This window comes from Lathyrus oleraceus, chromosome 4 (assembly GCF_024323335.1).
Source record: "Lathyrus oleraceus cultivar Zhongwan6 chromosome 4, CAAS_Psat_ZW6_1.0, whole genome shotgun sequence".
In the NCBI taxonomy this organism is placed as follows: Eukaryota; Viridiplantae; Streptophyta; class Magnoliopsida; order Fabales; family Fabaceae; genus Lathyrus; species Lathyrus oleraceus.
In genome coordinates, this window is record NC_066582.1 from 4,055,165 (window position 1) to 4,068,182 (window position 13,018).

Sequence of the window (13,018 nt, forward strand, 5' to 3'; positions counted from 1 at the left end):
CCAAACCTTCATTTATCCGTATTTGTTCAATACGCTGATACTGTTAAAGCTAATGGTGTCACTTCAGAGGCAATTCGACTTCGTCTTTTTCCTTTCTCATTAAGAGATAGCGCTAGAAGATGGCTTCAATCTCTCCCTTCCAACTCAGTCACCACATGGAACGAGTTGAAGAAAGTTTTTCTTGCCCGATATTTTCCACCAAGCAAAACAGCTATGTTAAGAGCCCAGATAAACGGATTTAAACAGAAAGACAACGAGTCTCTTTTCGAAGCATGGGAAAGATACAAAGACATGATGAGACTTTGCCCACACCATGGTTTGGAAGACTGGTTAGTAATTCACACATTTTATAATGGTCTCTTATACAATACAAGGTTAACAATAGACGCCGCTGCAGGTGGTGCACTAATGAACAAACCTTATGCTGATGCTTACCAGCTTATCGAGAGCATGGCCCAAAACCACTATCAGTGGGGAACCGAACGAACAACAGTGGAAAAACCTCAACCGAAAACTGGCATGTACGAGATAAGTAACCTTGATCACGTTAATGCAAAAGTGGATGCTTTGGTCCAGAAGATTGAAAGTTTAAACGTATCACCTCCAACCGCCGTGGTTGCTATAACTCAGAATTGCGAGGTCTGTGGAATCCAAGGCCACACTCCTGCGGAATGTCAACTCTTGACTGGAATCCAAACAGAGCAAGTAAACTATGCTCAAGGAAGCCCCTATTCGAATACCTATAACCCAAATTGGAAGAACCATCCAAACTTTTCATATAAGAGTAATAATGCTTTATACGCACCTGGACAGTCTCCGAATCAAACCCCATCTGTACCTCCAGGATATCAGAAACCAAATCCATCCATGCCTAACAATAATACCCCTAGAAAATCCAACTTGGAAATCATGATGGAAAACTTTATAGCTTCCCAACAACAAACCAATAAAGATTTCTTAAACCAGAACATACATACTGGCGAACAACTTAAACAACTAGCAAGCAAAGTAGATGCCTTGGCTACCCATAACAAAATGTTAGAAACACAAATATCTCAAGTAGCTCAACAACAAGCACCTACTGCTGCACCAACTGGTACATTCCCTGGACAACCCCAACCTAATCCGAGAAGCCAAGCTCATGCAATTATATTAAGAAGTGGAACGGAAGTGGAAGGACCGTCTGATCCAAGGATAGAAAACCAAAACCCTAAGAAATCTACTGAGGAAAGTGAACCTAAGGAAAAGGAAGAGAGTAATAAGGATACCCTAGAAAAGAAGGAACCTTATGTACCTCCACCACCTTACAAACCACCTATACCTTACCCTCAAAGGCTTGTTAAAACCAAAGATGTAGGCCAATTTAGAAAATTTGTCGATCTCCTTAAACAATTAAACGTTACAATTCCGTTTACCGAAGCTATTACGCAGATGCCCTCATATGCTAAATTCTTAAAAGAAATTCTTTCTAATAAAAGGAAACTTGAGGATAGCGAAACCGTTACACTCCCTGCCGAATGTAGCGCTATAATCCAAAACATGCCCCCTAAACTCAAGGATCCGGGTAGCTTCTCTATACCCTGTCACATAGGAAAATTTGTCATCGACAAAGCCTTATGCGATTTAGGAGCCGGAATTAGCGTTATGCCTTTATCCATATGTAAGAGACTGGAAATGGGAGAATTAAGACCGACCAAAATGTCTGTGCAATTAGCAGATCGTTCCATCAAATATCCTGTAGGAATCCTTGAAAACGTTCCCGTACGCATAAGTCAGTTTTACATTCCCACTGACTTCACAATTATGGACATTAGAGAAGATGATACTACACCTATTATACTAGGAAGACCATTCTTAGCAACTGCCGGTGCAATCATAGACGTAAAACGAGGAAGACTCACCTTCGAAGTAGGTGAAGAGAAAATTGAATTCATTCTTTCCCAATTCTTGAAAGCACCTGCAATAGAAGATACATGTTACTTCATGGATATCATCGATGAATGCATAAAAGAAGCAGAGTCAGGAGAAGACGAATCATCAGACTATCTTTTAGAAGACAAATCTAAACAATGCTTAGCAATAACACCGGACCCTACGCAGTGTCTTAACAAACCAACCCCTGATTTGAAAACACTTCCCAAAAATCTGAGATATGAATTCCTAGACTTAGAACTTGAACGACCTGTGATAGTCAATGCAGATCTAGGAAGACTCGAAACAGAAAAACTCCTACATATCTTAAGAAAATATCCAACCGCACTAGGATACCACATAACCGATCTTAAAGGAATAAGCCCTTCTATTTGTATGCACCGCATCATGTTAGAAGAAGACGGTAAAACCTCTAGGGAACACCAGAGAAGACTAAATCCGATCCTAAGTGAGGTAGTAAAGAAAGAAATAACCAAGTTATTGGAAGCAGGTATTATATATCCTATATCTGATAGCAAATGGGTCAGTCCTGTACACGTTGTACCAAAGAAAGGAGGCATAACCGTTATTGAAAACGAAAAAGGAGAAACTATAACAAAACGAATCGAATCGGGATGGAGAATGTGCATTGATTATAGGAAACTAAACAAAGCAACCCGAAAAGATCATTTCCCTTTACCATTCATTGACCAAATGTTAGAACGATTGGCTAAACATTCACATTTCTGTTATTTAGACGGTTATTCAGGCTTCTTTCAAATACCAATTCACCCTGATGACCAAGAAAAGACAACATTCACATGCCCTTTTGGTACCTTCGCTTATAGACGAATGCCGTTTGGTCTGTGTAATGCCCCTGCAACTTTTCAAAGATGCATGATGGCAATTTTCGCCGACTTTCTCGAAAACATCATGGAAGTATTTATGGATGATTTTTCTGTATACGGACAAAGTTTCGAAGAATGCCTTGAAAACCTGGAAAGAGTTCTTGAGCGATGTGTAAAAGTAAACTTAGTACTTAATTGGGAAAAGTGCCACTTTATGGTACAAGAAGGAATTGTTTTGGGACACATCATCTCGAACAGAGGAATTGAAGTAGACAAAGCCAAAATAGAGGTAATCGAAAATCTTCAACCCCCAAGAACCGTGAGAGAAGTACGAAGCTTTTTAGGACACGCCGGTTTTTACCGACGATTCATCAAAGACTTCTCTAAGATAACTAAACCCTTAACCGGACTATTAATGAAAGATGCTGAATTCATATTCGAAGATAACTGTTTAAAAGCATTTCAAACTCTTAAACAAGCATTGATCTCCGCACCCATTATGCAGACACCAGACTGGAATGAACCATTCGAAATAATGTGCGATGCCAGTGATTATGCTGTAGGTGCTGTTCTAGGACAAAGAAAGGATAAAAAGCTTCATGTTATATATTACGCTAGCAGAACCCTGGATGAAGCACAGATGAATTATGCCACAACCGAGAAAGAACTCCTAGCAGTGGTATTTGCGCTAGATAAATTTCGTTCTTACTTGGTAGGAGCCAAAATAATAGTTTACACTGATCACGCTGCTATCAGGTACCTTCTAACAAAAAAGGATGCTAAACCTAGACTCCTAAGATGGATCTTGTTACTACAAGAATTCGACTTAGAAATCAAGGACAAGAAAGGAACTGAAAACGTAGTAGCAGACCACCTCTCTAGACTTGAGAACCTTGAACCAGAAAGAACATCCATTAATGATGATTTCTCGTATGACAAACTCATAGCTACTTTGGAAGAGAACAACTCCGACATGCAAGTAGAAACCACCTTAGCTATATCTGTCATACCATGGTACGCTGATCTAGTCAATTATTTAGCTGCCGGAATAGTTCCACCTACTTTATCTTACCAGCAGAAGAAAAGATTCTTCCACGACATAAAACACTATTACTGGGATGATCCCTTACTTTTCAAAAGAGGCCCCGATGGTATTTTCCGTCGATGTATACCCGAAGAAGAGGTAGAAAACATAATCCAACACTGTCACTCTGCGCCTTATGGTGGACACACAAGTACATCCAAGACCTGCTCTAAAATCCTACAAGCTGGCTTTTATTGGCCAACTATATGGAAGGACGTACATGCGGCTATTAAGGAGTGTGACAGATGTCAACGCACGGGAAACATATCTAGACGTGACGAGATGCCACAAAAAGGTATTTTGGAAGTAGAGATTTTTGACGTGTGGGGGATAGACTTCATGGGACCATTTCCATCCTCCTTCGGTAACAAATACATACTCGTGGCGGTTGACTACGTATCAAAGTGGATCAAAGCTATAGCTTCTCCAACTAATGACACCCGAGTAGTAACTAGACTCTTTAAAAATATAATATTTCCGAGATTTGGCATCCCAAGGATAGTAGTCAGTGATGGTGGATCGCACTTTATATCCAAGGTACTCGAAAAACTACTACTTAAATATGGAGTGAGACATAGGATAGCAACACCTTACCACCCTCAAACCAGTGGACAAGTGGAAGTATCTAACAGAGAAATCAAGCAAATACTAGAAAAAACGGTCGCCACTTCAAGGAAAGATTGGTCATTGAAACTACCAGAAGTTTTATGGGCATACCGAACTGCTTATAAAACCCCCATAGGGACGACCCCATTTAAGCTCATTTATGGAAAATCCTGTCACCTCCCGGTAGAATTAGAACATAAAGCCTATTGGGCTATTAGAAATTTAAATCTGAATTACAAAGCCGCCGGTGAAAAGAGAATCCTTGACATAAACGAATTAGAGGAACTCAGAAGAGACGCCTATGAAAATGCCAAAATCTATAAAGAAAGAACAAAACAATGGCATGACAAGCGTATATCAAGGAAAATCTTCAAGCAAGGCGACGCAGTACTTTTATTTAACTCCAGACTAAAATTATTCCCGGGAAAACTACGATCCAGATGGTCAGGACCTTTCCATATCACTAAAATCTTTCCCAGTGGAGCGGTAGAAATAAAAGGACAATCTACAGAACCGTTCACCGTAAACGGGCAACGTCTGAAACATTATCACTATGCGGAAACCAACGAAGATTCGCAAATTCTACACTTAGACGAAACGCCCCCAGGACTCATAGACTATATTTAACAGTTTCTTTGTCGAGCTTGCGACATTTAAACAAAGCGCTTAGTGGGAGACAACCCACAAATTACTCTGTTATTTTATTATTCTATTATTATTATCATTTCTCTATTTTTCTCTTAATTAATCTTTTAATTTCTATTTAGTATTCATTATTGATTTATTCAAAAAAGAAAAAAAATATATCCATATAATAATAATAATTCTTTTCTTCTTTCGGCATTTGGCCAAATCCTGACTTAAACTCATGTTTTCTTTTCTCTAGTTAACACTAACCAGGTTCTCTGCCTATTCACCATGCAATCCTAGAACTAGTGTTCATAACCAAAGGAACTGGCTCTATAACCTGAATGAAACCCCAACTCCTGCTGGATCCACTGAATCCATCCAGGATTATGAGATTTGTGATGACTATGAGCACTATGTTGACCATATCTCTCTTGCTGAATCTGACCCTCAGACTCCATCCGGCTACTATGATATTGATCCTCCTCCTCAGCCTGTCCTGACCGAAGAATCAGCTATGCCTGATCTCCGACATCATATGCCAGGAACAGATATTAAAACCGTCATTGAAGCTTTGATGTCAGAACAAAACGCCCTCAGGGAAGATTTCCACAGCTTGAGACTTGCAGTCCTAGAACACATGAGCAGAACGGCAAGTCAGTTACGTATGTTACGGCATCATGTTAACTCTTTTGCTCCTCCGGCCAGAGATCCGAAGATAGATGGAATTTAGTTATTTTTTTTCTTAGTTATTTAGTTTTAGGTTAGATTTTTCATTAATGTTATTTGAATTCATGTTCGCATTTATTTTTTTCCCTTTTCATTTCATTGTTTTCCCTTCGTGTATTACATTATGTCAATTTTATTAAAGCTTTTATTTTATGCAATGGCTATGTTCTCTACTGTTACTTAGAATGAATTATTATTATGTGAAGTAGAATAGCATGCAATACAAATTAATTAGCTAAATTAATTAGAACAATCTAAAAAACCAAATAAAACAAAAACAAAATAATCAAAATATATTCATCTCCTAATTAAGTCTGTGTAGCGCTACTGAAGAAGCCTTGCCAAAAGAACTGTGTGACGAGCGTCACACAATCCATGACGAACGGCACGCAACACTCTTGTTACGAGCGTCACACCCTTGTGACGAGCGTAACGCCTCTCAGACATGTGAACGTTAGGGAGCCGTTGGAGACGAACGTTACACCCCTACCTTTTTACATTCCCCATTCATTTTTCATTTACCACATTTAATTACTTTTCAACCACTCTTTCTTTTCACCTCCCACATTTTTCTCCTATAAATACCTACCAAAACTTCCTTCATTCACCACAAAACAATTCTCTCATATCAAATACATTTCTTTTTCTTTCCAAATCATCCCTTCAAAAATTCATTACAATGGCGGGAAATCAAAATTTCGGAAATATCATCTTCCGATCCGGAGATGACAACTATCAGCAAGAGCAATTCGAGCGCTTCCAACAGCGAGGCGTCGCTCCCACCAGGTACCCCGACTTAACTTGCTTGCAACAATTAGGCTTACTCCAAGGTATCGAGTGGATGCTCCGTAAAGCCGATTTAACCTTCCTTTGCACTCATAACCAACCCACCTACCCTTCCCTAACCTTAGAATTCCTAAGTTCTTACGACTACACCACTCCCGCCGGTGAAGGTGAATTTCTAACCGGTACGGCAACCTTCCGTATGTTTAACACCGAGTACTCTCTAACCCAACGCGAATTGAGTGCCATGCTACAATTTCCCACAGAAGGTCTGCTGCATGCCAGAATCCCTCCAACCTCAAACTGGAACACAGTTCTAGTTTTCGACCTTTTTAAGAAAATTTCCGGTATAAATACCTACAACTGGGAAGAACTCCTTCTCTCCCACATCCATAACCCCACCATCCGTTATTTTCTCCGTATCCTGCAAAACACACTTTTTGGAAGACCAAACAACAGTAAGGTTAACTCGAAGGAGTTATTTTTCCTCCAGTGCGTTTTCGAACCGGATACTAAGGTAAACGCCGCCTCTTTTCTCTTTCATCATATCCGCACCTTATGTGCTAGAGGCCGGCAACCATTCATAATTGGTGGATTAATAACCTCCATAGCACTTGGCCTGAACCTAGGGGATAAACTCCAAACTTTAGAATCCCTACCACCCCTGTCTATGGATATCAGCTATTGTCGCTCCAGCCGCCTGATTAAAAACAGAGTAGGCGGAGGATACTATCTTATGGTGAACAACCAAGCTGTCCCAAGTGTTGTGCTACCCAATACCACCCTAACGGATGTCACAAACCCGGACCGCCACCTTTATGATCTCAGCGCTCCTGAAACCACCGAGCCTTCACAAACAAACCAGCAAACAGATGAGTTTGAAGAAATGGAACAAGGTGATCATCCGCCAACACAACAATCAGTCCCGCTAAACCCTTCCAGTAATGCAGCCGGCCCATCCTCCCAACGTCGTCGACGAAGACGACCTGCGACCAACGACGACATTATGGATGCTATCGATGGTATGCAGGCACAGAATGCAGACATGATGCAGATGATGCGTCAAATGCAACAGCAACAGGATGCTCGGAATGCCATAACCGACCAGCGGTTTACTGAGTTGTTTAGCAGATTCGACAGCTTAGACATACGTCAAAGATCACCAGGACCAAGAACCAGAGGTGGAAGGCAGCCTTAGTTGTATTTCTCTTTTCTTTTCCATCTTGTATTTCATTTCCTTAAAACATTGAGGACAATGTTTAGTTTAAGTATGGGGGGGAAACAATATTCTTTCCATTCTCATTTTTTTCAAGTATGCTATTTTCCCTTTCATTGTTATTTCCCTTTCTTATTATGAAAAAAAAAAAAAAAAAATATTATTATAATATATATTTAGTTTAAGTTAAGTTCCTAAGTGTGAAAATTTTCTATTATCTATTCCCCTCAATTTCCTGAGCCATAACAAAAATTTTAACACACCCAATAAATATAAAGGTCGCCTACTCTATAAAATTTGAGTGAAATCAAAACAAAATCATTACCATAACAACGCTCTGAGAACCTCAATATGTTAGATCAGGATAAGTACCTATTATACAGAACTCCTTGAACTTTTAGTTCTATGGTAACCCCAAGTAGTTTATACAGAAGTCAGCACCATCTTAATAGCAAACTACGTGGAGAGCCGATGAATATAAGTGAATGATCCCCAAAGTAACATGAAATATACGAATATATCAAGAAATGCACTAACTAAATTAGGTGATCCTTACCAGATCATTTAATCTAAAGGTTGCAGATCATGCAAAAGCACAATACAAAAGATCCATTACGAGTTGGTTCAGTAGGAATCTGGTACTGAACTGGGTAGGGCGGACTACGGTTCGATCCCCCGCAATTTGCAATGGACTGAATAATGAAGGTATCCGACTTATGTACCAGAACTTCTAGCTAAAAGCGGATCATAATCACTAACCGGTTACTCCACTATGTGCGCGAAAAGATAAAGGGCTTAATGTGATTTCGCTAGAATGAAAACGGGTAAAATAAGACTAAAGGAACCAGGATAGCTATCATAGGGTACTTGAACTGATTGGCATAAGGTAGGGTCATCTAAGTTGTAACGGTAGTTGTTGATGTCAAGATTAAACTCAAGTCCTCCTAAACAAAAATCCATTGGCAACCTAGTACGAATTGATGTGTGCTTTAAAATTTCATCTGGCTAAAACTTTTAACAAGTTCTATACTGAATTTTGCTTGAGGACAAGCAAAGAATTAAGTATGGGGGAGTTTGATAACGCGAAATTATATCGCTTTTTAAGACTTAATTCAATTAAATTATATTATCATTTACGCTAGTTTATCTCATTTTATCAGATATTATGCAGTATTCCTCTTCTATTTATATCAGGTACCCATTTTGAAGCAAAAGTGAAAAAGGGAAGAAAAGGAGGTGTAAAAAGGAACAAAAAGGAGAGAAAAGGAACCAAAGGCCAAAGCCCAGCCCAAAGCGCACAAGTCACCAATGCTGTGCCTGTGACGGACGTCACAGGACGCGTGACGAGCGTCACGCAAAGTAGCCTTGTGACGGACGTCACACATGGTGTGACGAGCGTCACACCAGTCCACTAGCTTTTTGGCGCAAGTTACGCTCTCAGAAGAATGGAAGTAACGTTGAGGACTTCGTGTCCTATTCCCAAGCCATGAATTTAGCATGCTGAAGACTCGTGGAAAAGAAGAAAAAGGCAGTTAGTAGCACTACTATAAATAGCTACCCTAATCCCTCTCGTTTGCTCTCCTCTCTTTGCCGTTTACACACACCGAAGCTCTGCCGATTTTCTGTTCAAGCTTTTGCTTATTTTTCTTTTTCCAGCAGAATTAATATTGTTTATTTTATTTATTTCTTTTGCAAGTTTTATTTTCTTCTTCCCTTGCAAATTTACCTTTCCCGTTTTTAGCTTTTAGATATTTTTCGCGTAGTAGTTTCTACACCGGAAACTACTGTGCAACTTTATACCGGATTTAACCTTACGTTATATTCGAGTTTTATTTCCTTGATTTAATTTACTGTTTAATTGAAGAATCCAAGAACAAATCCTACCGGCTTGTGGTGGAGTGTTCAAGACCATTGTATTACGCATTCAGGTTCTTTAATCGTTATTTAATTTTTAATGTTTTATTCTATTGTTTATTCATATTGCCTGCCTGGAATGAGTCTGTTTATGCATGATATAAATTCTTATTTATTTAGCATGTCTGGCTAATTTGCCTAGGTATCGGTATGTAAAGTAAGCAGAAAAAGGGGTCGAGACTGAGTCGGTCTATCTAAACTTAAAATTAGAATCAATCTTTTTACGGTCTCAACTTACAGGTTTAATAACAAGATTTTTTACAAAAAGTAAAGAACATAAAGAAGTTAAAACCAACAGAGCGAGAGTTTGAGGTTTTGACTGGACAATGTGAGTTAGGCATTAATTCTAGATCAGGGCGAGAGCAAGTTTTAGAGTCAATTAAATTCTGACCTTTTCCAAAAAGTATTTTTAAAGATCGAATGTGAGGACGAGAGTTAAGCATTTGGATTTAATCATATAACCTAAGTCAACAGAGCGAGAGTTTGAGATAAGGGTGTTTAAAACGGTCAGTATTTTCTTAAAAAGAGTTTCTGCAACTTTATTGCTTTCAAAATATGGTTTTTGACTTAATTATAAGTGACAGCAACATTAATATAAAATCATGGTTTATTCAACAGAGCGAGAGTTTGAGATAAAACCTTTAACCAATAAAGTTAACTGAAACGATTTATTTTAAAAACCTGAAAACCGACAAAGACTTGATTCCCTAGTTTTGACGAACTACATACCGATATCCGTTTTATTGATATTTAATCTAGATATTAGTTTAGCTCTTAGTTTTTCCCCAAACAATCAAACATTTTCACCTTAGATTTACGTAGTAACTTTAGATAACGGTATATCGATTCATAAGTCCCTGTGGGATCGATATCTTTTAAAACTACGCGATAGAACTGTGCACTTGCAGTTTGTATCCCATTCTCGACTCACACAGTCGAGCGATCAGTATTTTGCTAAATCATATGTCTCTGGTCTGTATGACGAAATCAAATGATGAATATCAGAATATTGCTGCCGGATTATTGTTTGTCTCGATGAAGCCAGGATCGAGGGACAAAGTGTTCCTCATGTGGATAAACACTGCATTCATGCATGATCATAATAACTTGTGTTTTATTTTGCAGGTATCAGTTCTAACGTGCTTGATTGTTTCAGGAATCATTGCTCGTGCTCGCAGAACTGTACCTTTGCACTCAACCCGTCCGCACAGATACTTCACGCGACGCAATACTCCCAGACTAATGGATCTCCCGAACACAGATATCCTCGAGTTGAAGGACAAGATGAACGAGCTGATCAACATCATGCAAGGTTTTGCAGTTGGTCAGAAAGCTCTAGCTGACAAAGTTGAGAAGCTCGAGCGGGCTTCAGCGGCAAATAGCGGTGTGAACCTGGATGGTGTCTCCAACCAGGGGCTGGGTGGTTCTCGAGATGGCGGTAAGAGGACAACGGTGGGTATAGTGAATAACGCTGCCGGTTTTGGTGCTGCTGGTGGTCAACCAGGTCAGAATCTGAAGGATAGTCTGTTCCCACCTTTCTTCGGGGTTGAAGATGACAGAGAGGAAGACAGAGAAGCGGATCAGTTTTCCATGCACAACGAACCGTTTGGTCAATACGGTGCCCAACCGCAGAATAAAGAGATTCAGCTGCTGGCTGAGAAGATCCGAGCTTTGGAGAGCTATGCCACTCCTGGGGTGGTCAACATGTCAAATATGGGGCTAGTGGAGGGGATTGTGATCCCGCAGAAATTTAAAGCGCCCACATTTGATAGGTACAATGGGAGTTCCTGCCCCGAGACTCATCTGCAGGCGTTTGTCCGTAAGATCTCAGCTTACACCATGGACCAAAAGCTGTGGATGTATTTCTTCCAGGACAGCCTGTCCGGAGGCTCCCTGGAGTGGTACACCAAGCTCAAGTCCTCAGATATCAAGAACTGGCAAGATCTTGGGGACGCATTCTTTAAACAGTATCAGTTCAATGCTGATATGGCTCCGAGTCGTACCCAGCTGCAGGGTATGTCTCAGAAGAATAGCGAAGGGTTTAAAGAATACGCTCAGAGATGGAGGGAATTGGCTGCCAGAGTGCAACCTCCTTTGGTGGATAGAGAGATGTCTGATCTCTTTATGGGTACTTTGCAAGGGGCGTTCGCCGAGAGAATGGTGGGTTGTCCGGTGATGAACTTTTCAGATATAGTGGTTGCTGGTGAGAGAATAGAGAGCTGGCTGAAGCTCGGAAAGATTCAGGGGGGTAATGCTTCTTCGTCAGGGTCAAAGAAGCCTTTCAATAACGGCCAGAGGAAAAAAGAGGGTGATACCAGTGCGGTCTACGCTCAGAGAGGACCCAGTAGGGATCGTTACTTCCAGCACACTGCTGCGGTAACTATTCCTGCTGATAATCAGTAGCAGCAACAGCAGCAACCTCAACAACAAAGACAACCATTTCAGTAGAGGCCTCAGAGGGCTGGTTACCAGGTGCGGGGGAGGATGAACGACCGTCAGTTTGACAGGCCACCTGTGACTTAATCTTTCTTGTTCAAGAAATTACAGGATCTGGGGTTGGTACAACTAAGGACTTTGGCACCTTTGAGACCTGATCAGAGGCCTGCCAATTATGATGAGAATGCAAAATGTGAATTCCACTCAGGTGCTCCCGGGCATAACATAGAGAACTGCAAAGCTTTTAAGCACACAGTTCAAGACCTGGTGGATTCGAAAGCTATCAACTTCGCACCATCTCCCAACGTCAATGCTAGTCCCATGCCCGCGCATGGTCAGAGGGGGATGAATGCTATCTCTGAGGAGGGCCGAATCGGGTTGTTAAGGGTTGATCAGCTGAAGACTCCTCTGGCTGAGGTCAAGAGGCAGTTGTTGTTGAATGGGGTCTATCCGGGTTGTTGTGTTGATTGTGCTAAGTGCACTGTTGTTCAGAACGGGTGTGAATTATTGAGGAAGACTGTCCAGGGTTTGATGGACGATGGAAGTATTCTGATTGAGAAGGATGATAAGGGAAAGGAAGAGGTCTCCACCATAACAATTTATTTTGATCCGGTGGATTTGTCAACTCTAGCTGAGGCGGCTCCAGTTACCATCACGGTACCTGGGCCAATTCCGTATGACAAAGATGATGTCGTGCCTTGGCATTATGGTGGAGAAGTGTACTGTAATGGTGAGAAAGTGGAAGAGCAGACTGCGGATGAAACCATCGTTTCAAAGGTGGATAATGCCGGTACCAGCGGTTTCACTCGCAGTGGAAGATTGTTTGCTCCTGATGCCTTGAGGGGAGGAGAAGGAGAAAAAGAG

At 40.7% G+C, this 13,018-nt stretch overlaps 1 pseudogene; it reads right to left on the reverse strand.

Moving 5' to 3' along the window:
• Positions 1-220: 220 nt before the first annotated feature.
• On the reverse strand, positions 221-320 carry LOC127077147 (uncharacterized; annotated as a pseudogene).
• Positions 321-13,018: the final 12,698 nt, after the last annotated feature.